Below are 21,298 nucleotides of genomic sequence, written 5' to 3'. Positions count from 1 at the left end.
CACACACACACACGCACACACACACACACACACACACACACACACACACACACACACACACACACACACACACACACACACACACCAAAATGCCAAACACCATCTAGCCTGCCTAATCCAGGCCACTGGTGAAATGACCACAGCACATAGCTCAATGTTTCATACTCTTTTTTTCTTTCTCTTCCTTTCTACCGTTTGCTTTTCCTTGCTATGTAAATGGCCACAACAGTTTGTTTAATGATCATTAGGTATAAATAAAGCTCTTGGCGCCATTATTTGTCCACAGGGATCGTTACAGTAAAATGACATCTAATATAATCAAAATGACATCTAGACAGGTGAGGACACGCTGTGTGAACGTTTAAGGACATGTTGGATGTTAGCTTCACTGAAACCATTCCAGGAACACTGAACAGCAGAATACGAGTTGCTATTTCATTGATATGCACTTGATTGACAAGTGTTGATTGGACAAGTTGCTCATAAGGCACCGAGGCAAAAATGTGCAACTATATAAAAAGTTAACTAAAAGTAACTTTGATGGTGTGAAGTGATGGAGATACTGGCATTGACAGGTTACACTTTAATCTATCTTCGGCCCATTTGCCATAGTAGTAGTGCTGTTACATTGGATTGAATTATTTGGTATTGTTCACCCCGATACATACATGGTATTGGTTTACATTCAACTGTACAGGTGTACCTAATAAACTGGTAACTCACAGTAAGTAGGGCTATAAAGAACCTTTATACCAACATACAACCACTCATTACATCTGATTACAGGTAAATTGACACCATGTATGAGAGAGAATAAAATAACAAAAATTATATTTTCCAATAATCCTGATGGTCCTGGGCACAGTATTACTGAATTTGCCATTACACGGTGATTTCAAGAATTTCTGATGTGCACCGTATGTTTCATGGTTGTTTTCTTTGTTTCATCCCTTATACACATATACATACATCTAAAAATGCAGACATTTATCTCACTTTAATTCAATCAGCTTAATTGGCACAATAGGTTAGTAGATATTGCCAATGTATTTCTCTCTCTCTCTCCATTTCTCTCAGCTCATAGCATTTTTCCCTCCATCTCTTTTATTTTCTCTCTCTCTCTCTCTCTCTCTCTCTCTCTCCCTCAGAGAAAGCAGGGACCCCAGCAGGCCGCTCCCATTCAGCCTGAGGACGCCGATGATGTTTTAATTGTCACTTCTTGTTAAGGAGGCCGTGACATTCACGTTGGGACAGAAGGGAGGCGGTCGGCGTAATCAGAGGAAATGGAGAGAAAGAGAGAGAGCGAGGGAAAGAGAGAGATGGCACCCATTCAGCTGCTGAGAGTGGTATTTGGCTCTGAGCAGTGTGCCTCCTTCCCTCTCTTCTCTCTCTCACCCCGCTGGGGCATGATCTGATTTGACAAGCGCAACGCTGTCATCTTGAGTTTGTCCAATTTGAAATTCTAATTAATGTACTCGGAGCCACTTTGTGTTTTTGTCGTTGTTGTTGTTGTTGTTGTTGTTGTGTTCTTCCTCTTCTTCTTCTCCTTCCTTCTCAGGCCAGTTTGTCTTCTATTTGTCTTTTCTTTACCCTTCCTCCACATTCCGTCTCTCCTGCCAGTGTTCTTCGGAGGCGGTGTGACTGCAGAGGCCGCTCTGGGTGAGATTGTGGTCTCACACCATAACAGATGATATCAGTGGCTTTGGGTCACCCAATTAGAATCAAACTGTGTGCGTGTGTTCTGTGAGTGTAGTGCATTTTTACACATGTGTGTGTACTTGCTGTGTTTCTCTCAGAATGCCTAATGAGGAAGCAGAGAGAGGAGCAAAGGATGCTGATGCTGAAGGGCAGAGGAGTGGTCAGTCTCTCTTTCCAGAACTTCACACATTTACTGAAAAAGACACCCTCTAAGCACCTTGCATTTGTACAAAACAAATCAACGTGTCCAGCACAGCTAGAACCTCATGGCCCAATAAACATCAGCGGATACCTTTGGATGGTGTTAAAATCAAAGAGCTAAGACTTCTTTCTTGAGATGCAAACAAATGTTCATCTAAAGAGGTTCATAGATAAGGAACAGAGACAAATGCAATGCACCACGGTATAGATCTTTGCAGATGTAGATCTGCTGCCAGTATAGTGTGCCTACCCATGCTTTTAGTGGAAAACACACAGGGTCGGTGATTGCAGACAGTTTGCCACTCAAAAACTCAAGTCAATAACTCATTCAGAGTCTCAAATGTGCCTGTAAAACACACACACACACACACACACACACACACACACACACACACACACACACACACATACACATTACAAATATGCAATCTCCACACATAAGACTGGGATCAAAATCCGATTCTTCTTGCTGTGAGGCAATACCCAGCTATCCACAATGCCAGCTGTTTATGTGTATATAGTGTAAATGGTTGACGGATCAAAAGAAAAGGAAAGTTTCCCAGTAAGTGTTTGGGCCCCACAAGCCTCCTAAACCAATCCTGTCTCCACAAAATGAATGAGGACATGTTTTCAATGAACACATCGCCACGTCGCAACATGTTCTTATTGAACGTATCTGCACAACCTTCGCCAGATTGTATTTGTTTACAATGTATTGTGATTCATGTTTTTTTTAAGGCTATGTTTAGGCCCTCATGGCCCTTTGGTGTTGGTGAAAGACTGAAAAAGGCAACAGTGAACTGAAGCACAAGACAGGATGTGTTTAGTTTAAGAATATTTAACCAAAAAACAAAATCTTTCACTTAAAGTGTTTTTTGTTACCTAAATACAACCACGCACACGTCTTCAGTGTCTCAGTCCTGCACTTTGTGCACCCATCCAATCCCAACCATTTCCCATCAACTTCATGGTACAAGAACAGATCCCTTTCTTGACTGGACATTTTTTGCCAGTGAACATACTGTAGTGTAATCCAGGCAGCAATTGGAGCAATAGAGAAACAAAATAGTTGTATACTAATGTAATGTATTGGAGACAGGGTTGCCAGAACAGCTGCAAGTCTCTACTAGAGGAAACTTTCAAAAGATATTCCCTCATTTAGTGTTTTTTTATGACATAATTTTTATACTCATCACACACTTCATTGACTCCCATGTAGCCTGTGTGCCACAGGATGCTTTTTGGTCCAGCCATCTCCCCCAAACACCATCTCCTTCACCACTGTACCATCTTGTTCAATTAGAATGAAAGTGAAGTTATGTTTTTCGTTACCAGCAGGTGGTGCTAGCAGACTACAAACCATGGACCACAAGACAGCTCTGCTTTAGAGAGGTGGGGGAGAGAAAAAGAGAGAAAAGGGAGAGAGAGTTTTTGGAGGCCTGCCAATCATGATGAAAAACCACTGCAGAACTAATCTATTTCCATGCCCGTCCTAATCCACCAACACAACGATGGCATCATTTTAATCACAAAATCATCATCACCATCACCTCCATCCCCATCATCATCCTCCTCCCCCTCCCTCCCATCCCCCTTTCGCTGCATTAATACAAAAAAAAAGTATTTTTTTGTAAATAAGAGCTTGTGATTAAGAGCAGATTAGCGCGCGCCTTCAGACGGACAGACAGACTGTGATGGGTTTTGTTAACACGAGAGTAACACTGGGTGTCAGTTGTGTGTGTCTGACACTACATCAACGTTATCCTCCTGCTGCTTATGTTATCGCTCTTGGCTTAGAGTTTTAGGGGACTTTTTAACAGCAGCGCTGCTTAAGAGCTTAGAGTAAATGGATGGATGGATAGATGGATGGATGGATGAAGATCAGGCATACACACATGCACAGAGAGATCAGTGTCACTCACACAGATTCAGCGCCAAAGCCTGATTTGCTTTGTGGTAAAAGCTGTTTCATTTCTCATCAGTGTTGTAATGGAGATGCTCCGCTGTCACACGACACTTGAAGTCTCATTTTGTACTGAAAAAGAGAAAAATCTGCCGTTTTGTTGCCCTGGGATTCACCTCATTCTGAACTAACTGCATCTGATTTCATTAGATATCAGCTTTCTGATAGTCAGGTTTTGGAGATTGAATGAGGTACGACTTACAGATGTGACTATGCATATTTCAAAATGTACTTTTTCTCCATAAATTGGTTTATGGCTTTACAGTTGTTGCCTCTATTGAACATCAATGGGGATGAAGAACCCTTTTCACCTTTTTTTTTTTAACCTTTTATCCCTTCCAAACTCTAGAAGCTCAGTTAGCTCACTTTAGGGACTGCATGGAAATTATTAGAGGGTTTGGAAAAGGGAGAAAGATATGATATATTTTTTTTTCTAAAGGAAAGGTAGTGAAATAAAGAATGGCTGGGATATTGCATGATTGTTGTTTTTTTGACATAATTCGGGGCAATTGCAAACTGCACTACTGTAAAATTTAGTTTAGTCTTATTGTATATTCATAATTATGAATATACAATAAGAAGATAGATAGATAGATAGATAGATAGTAAGGTTTTAATTAGAACACAGCCTCTTAACTTCTTTGTGCACTTTTGTGTGGAGAATAATGCAAATTTTCTCTTAGTCAAGGCTCCAAAGAAAAAGGTCTTTTAAAAGTGAAACATAATGTTCAACCCCCACCGCACCCTAATCATTTTCATACAGTCCCTTACTGCTCAAGATTAGTTCCCTATTCTTATTCCGTGCCATAAAGCAACCAAGCAGATTTTTTAAAAATAAAATTAGTTGACATGACTCACAACGTAAGATAGATAGTAAAGGCTGCCAATCTTCTTGCCCGTGGTGTTTGTTTATGATTTTTGCAACAATGTCTCAAAATTGAAATAGAAATGATTTATATTTAGTTTAGCACCACAAAACACAGTTAATATCAAAACCTCTCCATGCTTTTGCTTTCAGTCCCTGTGGGTGAATCATGTACTTTATTCTTAGGTGGGCACATTTTGTCTTGGAATATAGGATAACTACTTTTTATTCAGTGGTGTGCTGAATATGTGTGTGTGTGTGTGTGTGTGTGTGTGTGTGTGTGTGTGTGTGTGTGTGTGTGTGTGTGTGTGTGTGTGTTTCAAAAGGAGACGTCGGTCCTGACGGTGACTAATGTTCTCCAAGCCTGGCGGCTGGCACTGCTCTGTTTCCCTGCAGGTGGGAGTGAGTCACACACATCACACACACACACACACACACACACACACACACACACACACACACACACACACACACACACACACATGCACGCACACACAAATGCAGTGCCACCCATTTCATGCTGACCACCTCAGTGTGCTAGCCCAGCCACCATGGCAGCCAACTGGCCGATGAACAACTGTCTATCTGTCTGTCTGTCTGTCTGTGCAACAACAGCACATACCACCACAGCAGCCATAGAGAGAGGTTTTCTCTCTGAATCTGTTTGTGCTCTCTTTCTCTCTCTAACACACACGCACACACACACGCACACACACGCACGCACGCACACACTTACACACACACACACACACACACACACACACATACATACGCACACACAGTCATTCTCTGTCATTACTCACACAAGTCTGACACATCCCTGTCAAATGCCAACTCACATTAAGGTGGAGAGAAGGTACCTTTCTCTACTCTGTTTATTCGGTCTCCCAAAACTCAAATTCAAGCCGCTTTACTGTACGAGTTATAAATGTAAACAGCGTTAAATCAAGGCATTATTGCAATAGCCAAGATATACACGACAACAGAAACATATTACTTATATCTACCAACCCCAATATGGCTTCTGCATTTACATGTATACTTTTAGGATTTCTAATTGACTAAGTAAGTGTAATTTCTTAAGGTACTTTACTGTTATTCTTCTTCTCATTTTAAAGGGGTATTGCTGTATTTAAGGCTTTTTCAGTGCACTGAACATAGGTTATTCATAGGAATGTTGAGACCTGGCTGCAAAATCCATAAATGCATTTTACTGGAGGGGTTAAAGTGCCTCCTACTCATGTCTTTCTCTTGACATATGTGACTACATCATTTCTTCTCATTGCTCTTTACCTCTGTGTTGTATTATTTTCTCGTTTTTACTATATCTTTTTACATTTCATGAAATCGTTTTGTCTGTATGTGTTTTGTTGTAATATGCCTGAGTGTGAACCAAATGTCCGTCAGGAAAATTATAAAGTTGATTGCTGTAACACAGAATCCTGTGAGCGACCTCTAGCTCACCAGGCTGAGGAGTCCTTGGCAGTGGCCTGGTTTTGAAAAGGTTTTGTACAGGTGCCCGGATAGCTCAGTTGGTAGAGCGGGCTCCCGTATATAGAGGTTTACTCCTCCATGCAGAGGGCCAGGGTTCAACTCTGTCCTGGCGACCTTTGCTGCATGTCGTTCCCCCCCCCCTCTCCCCTTTCATTTCTTCAGCTGTCCTGTCAATAAAGGCCTAAAAATGCCCAAAAAATAATCTTTAAAAAAAAGAAAAGGTTTTGTAGCCCTTTGCAGCATGTCATCCCTACTCTTTCCCCACTTACCATTACCTTGTCATTCTCAAGCTATTGTGAAAGGCTATAAAAGCCCTAAAAAGATAATGTTTAAAAAGAACTGAAGCCTGGCAGGTACTGTAACGCTGTGTAATTGTCCCATACTACCTTCCTCTTTAACTGTTCTGGCATCACAAATCATCAACATAAATGACCACATCATAACACTTGACTGATGGGTCTATCCATCAACTGTATAGTCCTGGATTAACAATGAACTGTGCATATGTGTGTGTGTGTGTGTGTGTGTGTGTGTGTGTGTGTGTGTGAGTGTGACGCCCTTTTCCATCATTCGCTAATCAGATATCATAATTTGCTCCAGCAGAATATTGAAATATGTCTGCCGGTATTTGTATCACTCCATCGTGGTTGAGTAAATGACGATGTGACAGGCATGGATAACCCACCAGACGTGACGGTGTATGTGTGTGTGTGTGTGTGTGTGTGTGTGTGGCTGGCTGAGTGTGTATTTGTGTGTTTAAGTGTGCTTTAATGATGTTCTGCGGAATCTGCGATGTATGGTTGCCTCTGAGCGCGGCTAAAACAGTTAAACACAGTAATTGCCATTTACTCTCAGCTGTGCTCGCGTTCCCATGGGAGAGCACAGCGCTCAGTGGGTACCACACACACACACACACACACACACACACACACACACACACACACACACACACACACACACACTATACACTATAGACACATCTTATTTTACAGGATTTCATTTTCTAAAGCACCTCTTCTGTCTTGGTTATGTAAGGTTTGGTCCTGAACATATATGCTGCTGCCACACCACTGCGTGTGTGTCCATAGTTGATGTCTTGCAACCATCATCAATATTACACTCTGCCCTGGGGCAGCTAAAGGTTTCTGGGCTACTTTACTCCTCACTCTCTTTTCTCTCTCTCCTCCATATAAGGAAGGGGGTTTTCTCATTTGTTTTTCCAGAAATCTTTTTATTTTTTAATTTTTTTTGTTGACATTTGCTGCATATAAAAAACATCTCTAACTTAGAAAATCCCTGTGTGTGTGTGTGTGTGTGTGTGTGTGTGTGTGTGTGTGTGTGTGTGTGAGAGAGAGAGAGCGAGAGAGAGAAAGAGAGGTGTGTTTCCTGATGTATAAATTAAGAGCACATAACTTCTCCTCCAGGTCACTGAAACAACAGAGCCGTCACCCGCCTGCCAAGTATGAATGTGGGGTGCAGAGAAGGACATAAATGACCCATTGTGTGAGTGTGTGTGTGTGTGTGTGTGTGTGTGTGTGTGTGAGTGTGTGTGTGTGTGTGTGTGTGTGAGTGTTTGCCTTTTGCCCATGTCTCGAAATGTGTGTGTAAAAGTGTGGTCATTTACATGTTTCAATACAAACGTTTGTGTGCAGGGTATGTGTTTCTGCATGTGTTTGAGCATACAGTATGTATTTGTATAAATCGTGTGTGTGTGTGTGTGTGTGTGTGTGTGTGTGTGTTTTTGGTGGGCTTGACTGGGTTTCTCAGTGTGTGATTAGGTGATCGCTGCTTTATTTTCCCTACAGAGAAATAAAGAGAGAATTTCCCCTGAAAAAACAACAGCGCACAAAGGGTCCTTTGACAAGGCAGTCTGTATGTGTGTGTGTGTGTGTGTGTGTGTGTGTGTGTGTGTGTGTGTGTGTGTGTGAGTGTGTTTGGGCAGAGGGGGGTTGGCGGTGTTGGTCTTGGTCCCTCTGAACTCCCCTCAGCTGTGACCCACTGCTAGCGAGGCTTGACAATACCTTGCATGTGCGTGTAAAGACAACATTACTCAGACTGCGCTGGCAGATCACAACTCTATTTTCATGCATTTTAGTGACACATTGATGTTTAGTGTGTCTGTGTTGTTAAGATATGATTTACTGTTTTTGGTGCATTCCAGTTGAGCTCTCTGTTGTGCACACTTTCTCTCAGTGTTCCTACATTTCCCAGAATCCCCTTTAACAACCTCAAAGAACTTACCTAAGATTTTCAGAACTTGTTGAATTCCAGCTGTGAGTGTGTCATACGGTTTGAGAAGCCAATACAAAATAATGACAAATTGAGTGAAGGTGAAAGGCAAAACATGGCTTACATGCCATAACCTTTCTGAGGCTGTTATTTAGAGGGACAAAGAAAAGCCAGCAAATGGTCCGATTAACTGCAAAGTAGATGTAAATTACTGTTGAAAATGTTGTAAAGTGGACTTTTATTTTGATATTTATACCTCCTCTAAGCATGTTATACATTTGCAGCACATTAGAGGTATATACTCACAGTTTACATTTCAGTAAACACTTAACACTTAAATCTGTTGTCTCATTAGTTGGAGATGGTATGCTCTTCTTTGCTGGAACACCACCTGGACAATTACAGTAATGGGTACATTTATCTTGAATAATGGAGGCTTGAATAGATGACATTTCATTCTCATGTGACATACAGAAATGTTCTTTCTCTCTTTTCCGTCTATTCTTTCATAATTTCTCTTCCTCTGTTTCTCTCTCTCTCTCTCTCACTCTCTCACCTTGCTGTCAAGGTATAATGCCATGTTCTACCAAGTGTTAATACCATAGCTGTCATCACAAAATCCCACGTCTCCTGCCCCTGCACCTCTCCACCCCCCTATATTCATCTTTATCTCCTTTTACATCAAAGGTTACTGCACCTCCACCCCCCCCCCCCCCCCCAATCCGCCTTCGATAAAGACAACGATTAGTAAAAAGATAGGCAGACAGACTGACAAAAAGAGAAATATATAGATAGATGCTTTCCATTTCCCCCTGGAGATCAACGTTGCACCACACACAGACAGGCACACAGGGGGATTATTTGGGAAAATTCCAGGGCATTTGTTCCAGAGTGGCACCACGGGCCTCTGAACACCGGCGATTCAGCTAATGTCACTGTGTGAAAGCATCAATCTATCAACAAAACCCTACTTTTTAGGTCAAAAGGCTTTCAGCATTGCAGCAAAAGATGAAAAAAAAAAAAAAAAAAACGACTCCACATTTTACCAGTGAGTGAGAGAAAGAGGCCACGAGTGAGACTGAAAAGAGAAAATTGTTACCATTACCTTGGATAGGCAAAGAAAGTACAGAATAGAAAATTCTCCATGAGGAGGAATAATCAAGACGGTTATTTTTTTCCGCCGGATACCGCTGCTCCCTTGCATTATCAAAATTGATCGTGTTTATAATTTAACATGGGTGGACACAGAGAAATAAAGAGGTACGGAAGGGCCCATTGTTGGGCTGACACATATCAAACTCTGTGATATCGTTGCAGTTAAGTAGCAATTTTGTTGGGTGCAAGCAGATCTTTTTATTTTTTTATTTTTTACTGCAGAGTGAATGCCATTCTGTACTTTTTTAGTGACTTTATTTAAAGACGGGACTCATGGACCTGATCACAATCACATAAACCCTCTTTTGTGTACGTGCGTATGTGTGTACAGTGTGTATATGTTGCATTTGCCTGTTTCATCTTGATTCCATCCGAAGACAGGTTTACATACATGCAATCGGCCTCTTTCAAATTAAAAAACAGTGATTTCACTGCTGTTTGGATAACGGTTATATCTCATAACGGCATTGTGCTGTGATTGCACCTACAGTTTATTTTTATATAACAAAGAGAAGCAAATCCATGAGCACCATGTTGCAGAGAAGGGACTAGGAAGGAGATATATCAGAGACAAAACAAGAGAGATGACATCAACTATAGAAACAAATGAACCCACGTACAAACACACACCTCTCTGCCCTCCAGAGGTACACTATCTGCAGCAGGAAGTCCCATGCAGACACTTCCTGTTGGTCCCAGGAACAATGGCTATTGTCGCAGTCCGCGACCACTCTAATCTGCCGTGACCTCACCTCCGAGTTTCAGCGGACAATAAATCCTCCACCTTTAAATGGAACCAGCGATGATAGATTAACAAGGTGACGGCGCCAAAAACATAAAAAAAAAACAAAAAAAACAACAACAACAGGGTTAAAAATGGTGAAATGCGTGAGATTGAGGCAAAAAATGCGAACAGGATGAATTGTCTGGTTGGTTGTTCTCACATTCTATTTTATGATGTTTTTTTTCTAAAATCTTTTAATCGTTCACGTTGTTGTTTTCAATTTAGCAGCGAACTCCCGGCGCCAAGCTCCGACACAGACGAGGCAGAAAGACAATGCAGTCACTCAAACTCTCGGCTACTTGACTGAGATGTTTCACATAACTCACATATCTAACAAGAGCTTCAGAAGTATCTTCTCCAGCTGCTCCACATTTCTGCCTTAAAAAATGGAAAGTCCACACAGTCTTTACAATGATAACAGACACTGTGCTACTGTACAGGTTTATTTAAACAGACTTTTAGCAGACAGACAAGAAATGATGATGATGATGATGATGATGATGATGATGATGATGAAACTTGGTCGATGTGTTAGTAGACTGTGACAGTGACTATACTTTGTGAAGCATCTAGCTGACAAACGTTGCAACTTTGCACTTTCCATGTTCTTTTTTATATTGCCTGTTATAATGTTACCTCAATGAGTTTAAATATACTGACTGGCATGTGCTGCATGGGCTGAACTGTGCTGGCTTTTCTTGAATTTAACCCAAAGTATAGACCTGAAAGAAGGCTGGGAAAAGTTTGTACTGCAGACTGTTCTCAGCTCGGATCAGAGCAGCCCAGTATCTCTAGGAATTATGTTTATATTGGATGATCGGCAGAGCAAAAATGTATGTCCAATGCTAATGTTCAGAAGTTTGGCGTGTAGCAAGTCTGACTTTATGCTTGAGAGTTTGGGCCAATGTCAACTAATTAATATTGGCTTTTTCTAACTGTAATTATGATCCATATTTCCCATAGCCTTAACCAAGTGTTTTTTAGTTGCTTAACCTTAATAATACCTGCATCAACACATTTTTTTTGGAGGCAACAGAAACAGAAACGACCTGCAACAGATTATCAACTTCTGATGTAAATTTATGTGGCAAACTTGTTAGCAAACAACTGCCTTTTTACACATTCAGCATATAGGGAGCAACATTAGCATTCACTTAGAGTTGTGTTTCAGTAAGTACTTTCACATACATGATCCATCATATTGTGAATATATTATTTATTAAAGCTGCAGTCTTTTACTAATCTCAATCTTAAACATACTGCAGTAGCCATGTGCAGATATTAAACGCCTAAATTATAAAAATGTTGGCAATGTAGGTAATGTGGTGCTAGGAATTAGGAATCGTTCAATATTAACAGTGTGTCTGGCAATGGGCTCGGCATGGATTATTTCAGTTGCAATTGATTACAAAGGGACACCTCCTATGTCTGTTCCTGATTTTTTTTTTGGCCACTAAGATCAATTTAGAACTTGGAAAACATGTCAATGAATGCTGGAGATTTCAACAGGTAAAATGCCTTGTTCCATCAGCATCTCAGCTATATTGTAGTAGTTGAAAATGTTAGAAGTAAGAGCAAATGTGGAAGTAGTCAGAATGGCATTGGATAATTGTGGGCCTAACAATGGGAATCATGGGTCAACTTTTGGAGTCATTTACATGTGTCTTAATAAGACACTGGAGAGTAGCTGAAACCAGCTGGTGTTTCCCAGAGACAAACTGCAGTGATTAGGAATATGATCGTGATGAAGTGAGTTCATATGGAGCTTGCATACATGCAGCCTCACTGAAGAAATGAACCAGACATAACACATTCACTCCCCCAGACAATCCAGGGATTCCAACTTCTGTGCTGCAGCATGAAATAGAAAAAACCCTAGATAACATATTGAGAGAGAAACAGAGAGAAAGAAAGAGCATTGTGTTCATTAATCAGCTGATGACACAGCTCCAGTGGCCTTTGTAGAGTGGTAAATAATGGAACTCAACCAAGCTCCCTTACCTTATGTTTAGCATGATCCTCGAGGGTGTTAGGAAAGGGTTCCAACATTCGACAGTGCTTTATTTCTGTGTGACACGGTGTGTGTGTGTGTGTGTGTGTGTGTGTGTGTGTGTGTGTGTGTGTGTGTGTCTCTGTGTGTGTGTGAGTTGCAGCATCCCTTCGTCCCCATCTGTACAGAGTAGCTGCCGTCAGGATGCTTCTGGGGATTAAACTCCTCTCTCATACACAATCTGCCTTCCCCCCCTGCCACCCATCCACATCTTCTTCACCTTTCCACCGCCATCCATTTCTCCCTTTCATTCTTTCTCTATCTCCCTATTTCATGATTTCATTTTACCGTTGGTGCTGACTCCGTCGTTTGTCCCCATCTTTATATTTTCTAAAGTCACAATCCACATTTGTAGTGTGTACAAGGTATGTATTTGAATGTAGACCAAGTCTTACCAACTGCTACATGGGCTGCATTTACTGTACTGTGGACCATGTGGACCACCTTAAATAGCCCTATATACTTACTAAATGATTGGTGCATCAAAGCTGAACTAATTCACGTTTTTATATAAACGATGGCTCATATGACTATGAGTAATGTGAAAGGTGTTCCTTGTTGTTTTTCAGCTCATTGTCTTGGTTTTCCTTGCTGCAACTACTTTTTTGATTCCCCGCACTGGCGCTCTCAACGACCCTGTTTCTAGACGCAGCAGGAAGCAAGAAAGCTCTGCTAAACCCACTGTACACTACCGGCCCTGCAGCAAATGGCAGACAGATGAAGTTATTAGCAACTAGTGGGGCATTTAGCAGCTAAAAAGCCAGATATTTTCCTCAGGAGTTGGTGGAGAACAACACAGAGCTAAAAGAGGAGCGCACATTGTGGCTTAAATTCATTGGGTGGACTCAAAATGATTCTTATGTTTCTCCGTGTCCGTTAGATGTTGACTTAACACAGTGATAATATGTCAATGTTGTGTTTTCAGCATGTTACACTGCCCCCAAGAGGCCAAAAAACATTAATGCTGCTTTAAAGTTTTAATGTCTACTTGTGCAGGGGTGCATGTTATCAGTCCCTCCAGAAAAACGCAATTATGCAATCACATAATTCAATGCATAATCAGCCAAAGTCCGCATATTTATGAAGGGGGCCGCATTTTTTTCAAAATCACCGCACTTTCACTGCATAAATTGCCGATTTCCGCGCAAAATACGCGGGCCTTGCATGATTTCATAATCACCGCGTTTTTGTTGCAAAAAAAGTCACATATATCTTAGCAGAAAGTTGAAAAATTTAGCATTTACTTCACACAAGAGCAGCCATTTCCCCCTGTTGCCATGGGAACGTTATGAAGTGACGTCATTACGCGACGTGAACATCATCGAAAAGCAGGGTGTTGGGGGAATAATTTTTATTTCTCTTTTTCATCAAACTGCAGTTTTTGCAAGTTCCCAAAATTTTTGCAAGTTCCCGCATAAAACTGCATAAATATCCCACATATTCCATCGCATTTTTTAAGAAAACGTGCCGCATAATCAAGGATTTTTGCCTGCAACAATCACAAAAAAATTTGTTCTGGAAGGACTGTGTTATGCTTTAATCTGCTTTGCATAGTCTTTAGTCTTCATCCAGAGAATGCCATTCCTTTATGTCTGAATAGACACAGAGAACAGACAGGGAATATACCAATTGATGAATGAAATACGGATCCAGAATCCAATCTGCTTTTAAAAGAATACTTTCAAATCCCATGAGTTTAGCTTCCAACAACATTAAGCGAGTTGAGAACTGAAAATGTTACAAATTTCTGTACCCAATACATTCTAATATTCAGTGTTTCTTTTCAGACAACAGATGTTTTGAGAGATCTGAATGGTGCAGCAAAGCTATTTTACAAACTTGGAAAAGGCTTTGAGAACCCAACTCTGTATCTGGCCAAACTGTTCACTCACATGCAGTCTCTGGATCCAACAGCAGTTACACAAATGCATGTTGCTTTTTAACTGTGTGTCCAAACCTCCTCATATACAAAAGATTAAATAAAATGAGAATAAATGCACTTCATGTGAAGATTTGAAAGGTTTAGCATGTGGACAGGGTCTGTTTTTTTGTGTGATAACATAATGTTTGTGAGCAAAACTCTGTGTGACAGGAAAAGAAGTAAATTGTGTGCATGTGTGGTGTATGTGTGTGTGTGTGTGTGTGTGTGTGTGAGCATGGCTTGAGGGGTGAGTGAGTTTTATCCTACTGTCAGAGAGAATGTGTCAGATTTCGACTCCTTTGTTCCTTGTCGCCGAGCCTTGTCGTTACGTGTGTGTGTGTGTGTTTGCCTGCCATCCCTGTCGGCTTTAGTTATTAGTCACTGGCTCTGTCGAGAGGCGCCTTTTTTTTTTTTTTCCTCCAAATAGTTTTGAAGTCATAAATCCATAAGCAGACAGATGTAAGCTGGCGACCAAATACAGATATATATTAGGCATTCCCCTGGATCCAGCAAGCTGCTTGATGGGACATAAATGCAATCATATCCTTTCTCCCAAATCCCTCAGAGCTTTCACATTCTCCCTTCACCACTGCTCATAGACTATTAAGATACAGATGCTCTTGCTTGCTGTATACACTACACTAAGTCGGTTGAGATAATTCTCATGTATACCATATGTCTTCGATAGACTGCATCTTCTCTGAAGAGCTGATAAGACATTTGAGTGGAATCTAGCGCGCATTGTGGTCCAAAGCGTTGTGTGGACTCCAGCGCCGGAACGAAAATCAGAACGATAGAGACAAACGGAGTGAGCACATTTTGAAATAGGATATTCAGAGAAGCATGATACAATCAAAATGGAAACTGGTGATTTTCTTTTTTAATTTTGTGTTGGAGGTAGTAATCTGTCAGTGTGTGAGAATGGGAACGAGATAGGTTACATCCTGTCCGTCACGTAGACTGTAAACCCTTTGAAATCATTATACTCCTATTACTGTAATTGAGCTTGAGAATAATACCAAATGCTTCAATAATACCAGATTATGAATTCATTATTATATGCTGTAATAATGCTGGCCAGATGCTGCCGTTTTGTCTGGCCAGCAAATTAATCTAATCCAAACTGGACATCTGACAATGAAGGGTTTCATAACCCCCAAATGACTTTGAAAAGGTTTTTAGGTTGTATTAATTTGCAGAAATACTAATTAAACACTGAAAACAACAATAACACAGGATATCAAAGCTGGCTGCAGCATGATGATTTGCCGGTGGACAAAAATCCCCAAATTGCAAAAAGTCTGGTTATTTCTATGCTTTTGTAACTCTATCACCTCTTAGACCTTTCACTATTTGTATTTGTTATTTGTACCAATGTCCCCTCAAAAGTGAAGTAGATTTAAAATAACCATTATCCTGTATGATAGGAATAATAATATGTGTGGTTAAAGCTTCAAATATGACCTTGTCAGAGGGTGGGGTGTGAAAGAGTTTTTGTTCATGCTCAATTTGTGTTTCTGTTCTGTGCGTAAAAAAAAAAAGAATTGATTATAAAAAAATACATTACCTTGTTTTTGTTTAGCATAGTCATCATTATAATTATTCTATTATTTTATCTTAACATACATACGACGGCATTTGTAACGTGTGATGGCATTGTCGCTATTTTTCAACATTTTATTGACTAAATTAAATCAATAGCAGCTGGTATAGAACATAAAACAGGAAATAGGCACAACACCAAAATAATACTAAAAGTTGAATAGCATAAGTGTGTTTTTGCTCATTCGAAAACAGAAGTTTGACAAAGAGATATATTTAAGACTGTACAAAATGCAAGTTTTGGGATGCACTTAACATATGAAACAAAGGAAGCTTATAGTGTATACAATATGAAGGAGACAACAAAAAGCTTGAAAATAATAATGGGAGTTTAGCTGCACTGTGTCACTGCTGCCTAGTGTCTGCTTTCAGGCCCACAGAGGTGGCTTTGGAACAGGAAGCACCGCCTTGACCCTTGCTTCCTCCATTGCGTCTTGTTTATGTTCCAACGACTTCCTGCATTTCTCTGTCATTTCTCAGGCTTGGAATAGCCCGGGCCGGCGGATGGATATATCATGATATATTTGTCTAGCAGAGAGTATGAGTGTAGAAATAGCAGTGTAAGCTGAGGGGAAAGCTGCTTCCTAAAAACTGGAGGTTGCTGTGGTGTGAGTGTAATGTTAGTTTCCAGGCACTAAAGGGTGGTTAAACCTGAGCTATGTGAGCGTGGTTCATCTGTGAAGATTGAGTACAGGACATGTCAGGAGGTAAGACTACTGACACGGTTCACCAAATGATCTCTCATGTGTGAAATATACTTGGCATTTAAGCTTAAAATTGGATTCATGTACACATGAAAATACATTTGAATTGTTATTAATAATCGTATCACCAGTGTTACATTCCTTGCAATTTTCTCTCCACTTCTCAAGTAGTCAGGTGTTTTTGTTTACCCTTTTAGCTTTGTTGTCCTTTTTTTTTTTTTTTTCTTTGCCATATGTCTATTTCTGTGTGTGTGCTTTGAGAGCAACAAAAAGCCGGAGTGAAATTCCTTGTATGTGTTGTATGGGCATAAAAGCTGATTCTGAAACATTGTATTAATCAAACAACCTACCTGTTTATATGCTCTCTTCTTGACATCCTGCCTTCGTGTAACAGTAGAGGGTATGAAGCACAGTCTATATGAACAAACATCTTTACCATCTTAACAAGTTATATTAATTAATAGACCTTCTGTATTGATGTCATTCTTGAAACCAGAGATTGAATACAGCATATCTGAAGCAGCTCAATAATGTCTGAAGACTCTGACAGACAAATATGCAACACAAGTGCAACTTCAGCGAGACAAAAACATTTTAAAGGAGAAATTAATAAGCTTTTGAGGTGGATTTGTTTTTGCAATCAACTGATTGACTTCAGTTGCTGCAGCTATTAGCCAACACACAGGACTGAACTGTGTCACCTAGTGTCATTAGTTTGATCATGGGTGCCCTCGATCGTGTTCTGATAAAGAAAAAGCGCTGGTTTTGGAGGTGTGTGTGTGTGTGTGTGTGTAAGTGTGTGTGTGGGGGAACTGTTCCAGGTGGGTTGGCGGAGGACCCTGCCTTGTCGAGTCAGCAGGGTGTCATTTGGCCCGGCTCTTAAGCTTCCGGCCCCAGGAGTCTGCCGCAGGCTGCCAAATCCTGGGAAGGTAGCTGTACTACAAGCTACCTAAAAGTAATACATGACGTTCAGTGTGTGTGTGTTTATGTGTGTGTGTGTGTGTGTGTGTGTGTGTGTGTGTGTGTGTGTGTGTGTGTGTGTGTGCGTGTGTCTGTGTATGTGTGTGTGTCTGTGCATTTTGTTCTTGTTAATGATATCAAAGACAAGCTGCAAAGCTATTATTAGGCTGGAGAAAATGATGATATAACCCATAACATTGAATTCTGCAGTTTTGCTCTATAATGGGAGTATGATTAGTAGTTATTTGTAATGTAATCTTTCTGTATGGAATGAATTACATCAAACATATTATTCCTGATTGAAAGTTTGAACAGATTGTAAAAGTTATATGGCATCATAAAAAAAACCTCCACTAACTAAAGGAATCCATGGAAATGGCTGAGGGGTCAGAGACAGCTTTGTGCTGCGAGAAAGGAGAGGACATTTGCATAAGAGCTTTCTCGGATCAAGCATTAAAAGTTATGCTCATATTATGGCCAAGGCTTCCTGATTCCCATCCCTGCCTCCTACACACACACACACGCACACACACACGCGCACACACACACACGCGCACACACACAGGCACACAGCAACAACCATGATGCTAGAAGGAGAAAGAGTGAGAGACGGAGAGAGGGCTGCACATGATCTTGATTTGGAGCAGCTTTAAACTAATTAGGGCATTTCTTATGCCCAGTTTTGAAGTAAAAAGACCAACACTGATTTTGGAAACATTCCCAAACAAACCCATACACTCTTACAACTAAATTGCCTTGTGAAAAAACAGATTAGTATGTCATATTAGCATGAAAAGATCTAGGTCTTTTTTGTACAATTAGACAAAGAGACAGGGCGGTAGTCAGGATTTTAGAAATACTAAGGTCATGAGTTCAGTTATGCATTATAGTAAACACCAAGTGAGCTACCAGCACGGCCCTTTTTTTTTTTTTTTTTTTTTACAGTAATGGAGTTAAGTTCTTTTAAACTCAACACAACACGTCTAAAAAAGTACTGGAATCAGCCTAAAAAAATATCAAGTTTTTAACTGTAGAACTTAATCTCTCATAAAAATACAGAGGACATGACCCCAGTGTCGTCAGTGGGCACTGTTGCCCTGCACAGAGACCAATAACTCAGCTCTCCTTCTGATAAATGTCAGGTGTTTTTTGTTAAACTGCAATAACTATGGTATCTATTTTTCGGTTTGGATTTCGTTGCTCAGGCATTAAAAGCTCGGCCATTAAAATGACTTACTGTATGTACACCAAAGTGCATGGCCTTTGCAAAGAGTCAAACAGCAGATAAATGCATACGTTAAGATGAGGAAGAAGTGAAATAAAACCATATGGATGATAATATGTCAACATTTCTTGACAGACCTTTAAAATATACAAAATCATTCATACTGTGACTTAAATGTGGGATGCCTTAAAACTTCGCTAAATTTGAATGAACCTAAATAACAAGACATGGACTCAAGGAGGGAAAAAGGAAAATGAGTTACAATTACAGGAAAAAAATGACCTAATTGAGATCTAAATAAACCACTTGGTACAGTGGGACATTTTTTTTTTTTTATTTCCCCTGCCTTCTCTTTCCAGAGCAGCTCTGGACATGATACTCCAGATTCTTGTGGCTGAATTGAATTGAACTTTGGGGTGAAACATTTTAGAGCTGATGGCAAAAAAAAATCAAACAGGACTTTCAGAAGTTAGGACTCATACACTAAGGCACAAGTAGAAAGATAGGGAGAGAGATACAGATAGAGAGAGATACAGAGAGAGAGAGAGAGAGAGAGAGGGGCTGCTCCCTGAGCTACCTAGCTGCTAAACGCTGAGGAGAGGAGAGTGAATTTAGAGTGACATCCCAGTTATTGCTCATGACATTTGTGCATCGTCCAGGCGCATATGCGCAGTAAAAGCCGCACCTAGGGGAGGTTGTGTATGTTTGTCTGTGTGTGTGTGCGCTGATGAGCTAAGCCCAGCTGAGGACAGTGAATGAATAATAAAATGTGTCAAACCTGACCTATGCGGTCACTCTATTACTCGACCACTTTAACCTCCTCTCCATCACACACACACACACACACACACACACACACACACACACACAAAGCCTCTTAGGTGAGTTCAGAATGATGAGAAGGCAGTGAGTTCCTTTGTTTTCTGCAGTTTTAACATACAGTAACTATTGAACTGTGAAAGTGAATTGGACAGGGATCAACCATATAATATAGTTTTGACAGCCTTTGAAGCGCATCCGCACTTCCCCCACACTTTTGCTGATTGCCCCTGAGCCCTTTTTCTCCTCTGCACAGCCATACTGTGGCATTTACAAGGTACAGTGGGCAGCAAAACGCACATTAGAAACAAGTAAGCATACACGAAGAGAGAGAGAGAGCGAGAGAGAGGTACAGTGAGTCTTGTGAAACAGTGATGTGGCAGTAAATAAGAAGCTTGGTTAACAAGGATCTGTAGCTGGTGAGCATCATAAATCAGCTTTAGTGCTGTGTCTCCAAGTCTCTGGAACTCACAAATAAGTAGGGTGAGCACTCACAAATTTTCTCTTTGGGATTCTTCTTTTCATTAAATCAATAGCAACAGGCTACTCGCTCGGCTGTGTGAACACACACTGTGGAGGGCAGACCAAAAACATCCCTGTTTTTTCGTAGACCGTTGCTATTGATTTAACAAAAATGAAAGACAGAATTTATGAAAGTGGATCTTTGCTGCTGGCTGCCAGTACCCTTAAAGACTTCAAGAGACTTCATAGAAGGGCAATGAATAGAGCTTGTTCCTTGCCTTATTTCACCTCTGGGGGGATGAAAAGAAATCCCTGCTGTCCAACATATCAGTCCAAAATCTTCCAAGGCTGTTCAATCTGTTGGAGTTGACACAGTAGTGACTATGAAGGCCTAACATCATTTTTACACTCATCTAACCAGTATTTGAGCTGTGCCGGTAGTTAGATTTCTGTCCAACTGAGTATAGCCTACTAACTTATTACTCAATATAGAACCAATTTATGAATATAGATGCTCATGGTGTAGTTATTCTAAATGCCGGGCAAAATGGGTCCTGCTCAAACCATGGACTGTAAATTCAACTATAATTCAGTTGGAAAGCTCCAGGTTTCTGTCATCCCAGTAACTTGTGGCTTTTACAAATAGGCTACACCTGCATTTGTTATATTTCTCCACTCGTTTATTCAGGCCTTCTGTAGTTTACTGAATGTTCAGGAACATGACAAACAAAGTAACTAACTGTAAATCGAACTGAATGTGTCTTTATCATCGCTAAATAGTACGCAGACCTTTTTGTTTTTATGACGTGCAGCGCAAGGGAAGCAAATGAGTAAGCTAGGAGAGAGCGGTACCGAAGGCTCTGGTAGCCTACAGACCAATGGAGAAGCAGGATGCTGCAGCATGGCATTCTAATATGTGCCCAAAAAATAGTACGTCAGTCTTCGCCTTCGTGAGCTTGACAGGAAGAGAAAGCTAACGTTGCTAACTTTTGGGGTGAGTGTTTCATACTGTAAGATAAAAAGTAACCTTCTAACACAGCGGTAGATGTGTGTGTGTCCAACACTAACCGGCTTAACTGTAGCTAGTTAAGATAAAAGCACAATTTTTGCACCCCCCCAAAAAAAAGTCAGGTTACTATTAACTAAAAGTACAAGCTGTTGACTAA

General features: G+C 40.6%; 1 protein-coding gene across 3 annotated transcripts in view; it reads left to right on the top strand.

The window, feature by feature from the left end:
- Positions 1–16,606: 16,606 nt before the first annotated feature.
- sox5 (SRY-box transcription factor 5) overlaps positions 16,607–21,298 on the top strand; it is a 247,941-nt gene continuing 243,249 nt past the window's right edge. For 2 of the 3 annotated variants that reach the window (XM_028570608.1, XM_028570607.1), the window contains exon 1: positions 20,725–21,126. The gene's annotated coding sequence lies outside the window, so the exon portion shown is untranslated. Of the gene's footprint in view, positions 16,670–20,724; positions 21,127–21,298 lie in introns of those variants that run through there. The other variant, XM_028570609.1, reaches the window with a different exon arrangement.

The sequence above is a fragment of the Perca flavescens genome, chromosome 23, assembly GCF_004354835.1.
Source record: "Perca flavescens isolate YP-PL-M2 chromosome 23, PFLA_1.0, whole genome shotgun sequence".
NCBI classification, from domain to species: Eukaryota; Metazoa; Chordata; class Actinopteri; order Perciformes; family Percidae; genus Perca; species Perca flavescens.
This window is presented reverse-complemented; position numbering and strand designations above follow the sequence as displayed.